The sequence below is a fragment of the Morus notabilis genome, unplaced genomic scaffold (genome assembly GCF_000414095.1).
Source record: "Morus notabilis unplaced genomic scaffold, ASM41409v2 Scaffold697, whole genome shotgun sequence".
Taxonomy (NCBI): Eukaryota; Viridiplantae; Streptophyta; class Magnoliopsida; order Rosales; family Moraceae; genus Morus; species Morus notabilis.
Window position 1 is genome coordinate 315,138 of NW_010357121.1, and position 2,139 is coordinate 317,276.

The window sequence follows — 2,139 nt, forward strand, 5'->3', positions numbered from 1 at the left end:
TATTTTGCAAATCAATTTTGCAACTTAAATCAATTCAATCATATTAAATTGATTTTAGCGCATGGTTCTTATTTTATTTTATTTTTCTAAAACACTTTTATAATCAATAAAATAAACAATAACGAATGCGCGTGTATGCATGGCATGTTATAAAACATATGAGTAGGCACATTATATCTATATGGCATGTTATATGCATGGACATATAATATATAATTATCAACATAAAATATAAATATATGCAATCAACTATTGAGATGGATTTGACCAGGTCCCATGGAAAAATAAATTACAACTCAATTGAATCGAATAAATAAATAATTACAATAATTATATTCTTCCGTTACATCAACGGGTCTTCGATTCTAGAATTCTTTATTCTTCGGCTTCATTCTTTGTCTCCGGGATGGATTTCACCTTCCTTGGGATGCACGTTCCCTGTGTACCGCCACCAGAAAATGCAGAGGTCTGGAGAAATATGAAGGGATTCAACTCACAAAATATTTTGGGAATGTGTTCTTTCAACATGAAGTTCACGTATATGCTTCCGGGTGGGAGGGTTCCGCGCGCGACGCTCGAGTTCTTGAATCAACACTTCAAACGCCAGAAAAGAAATTCTCTGTCCCTCCAACAGGTACACACAAATCTTAAAATAGGTAATTGACATGGTTTCAATCTGTGTGGGTTTGAAAAGTTACTACAAGTCTGCTAAAACATTCTTTGCTCCCACCATGTAGGAAAATTTTATTTAGTAGACTCCGGTTACGCAAACACAGGTTGTTTCCTAGCTCTTTATCGTGGTAGTACATATCATTTGCAAGAGTATAGGGCACGTCGAGGTCGACCTCAAAGTGAGCGGGAGTTATTTAACTACACTCATCCATCGCTTAGGAATTGTATCGAGCGGACGTTCGGGGTGTGGAAAGCGAGGTTCCGCATTCTAAAGATAATCAACAATTATTCAATGCAGAAACAAGCGAGAATACCTATTACTTATGTTGTGATACATAACTTCATACGCATGTATCAACATGATGACAACTTCATCAACCAATACTTACAAGATGGGGTACCGGTAAGTGAAATTGACCCCTTAAACGCGGATGAGGATGTCAATCAAAATCATAACCCAGATCGGAGTATGGAAGGACCAAGAAACACCGTGAGTCGAAAGGAGATGGGTCTTATGAGGGATGAAATTGTGAGAACTATATGGTAGGCTCATGGTGAAAATAACAATCGCTAGCTAAACACGTATCAGTTATCATGTATGAAATATTTGTTTTGTAACAGGTTATGTTGGATTGTAGTCACCAATTCAAGGATCTGCATTTTTAGATTTTTGTGCATAACATTATACGGACATTATTACAAATTGGTAGTATGCATTTTTTTTTTTAATTTTCGTGTTTTTCAGTTTTTTTTCTTTTTTTTTTTTCATTTCCCAACTTGAATGGGGTGGGTTGGTTGGAATTGTGAAATTGTTGAAGTGAACACTTATAAACTTGAATTGGGAGAAAGGTTTGAATCACCATGTGCACTCTTAAACACTAACTTTGATTTCAGTTTTAATTCGAATTTGAATTCTAACTTCAATCTATATACTCAACTCAAATCACAAATTGTAATCGGTGAAGTGAACACGCCCTAAGTATACTCTTAGGATGTTAGTCGGTATGCGGCCACAATATTAGTATCTGACTGAGACACCCGCCAGTATCCGACCACAAAACTGGTATCTAATTGAGATACCTGACAGTATCCGGCGGACAACTGCCAGCGTTAGCAACAATAGTTGTTGAAATACCTAAAAATCCAGCATCTTCCATGATTATCAGTATCCACCCAAATACTAGACAATATCCACCCGGATACCAAATGGTTACCAATCGGTATTTACTGGTAACCACCATTACTTGTGGCGATGTCATCGGATATGAACCATTATACCGCTGGTTTTACCAAAAACCACCACTAACGACGGCACCAAAATCACAAAAATGCACGAGGAATCACAAAACAAATCCGCTAATCATCGTTCACGGTCACTAGATCTAAAGGAGGCGCAGGATGATGAAGAGTTCAGTGATCCGGGAGAGCACCTCGAGTCGAGCTCTAGTGAGCAAGCTTGGTGGCGGC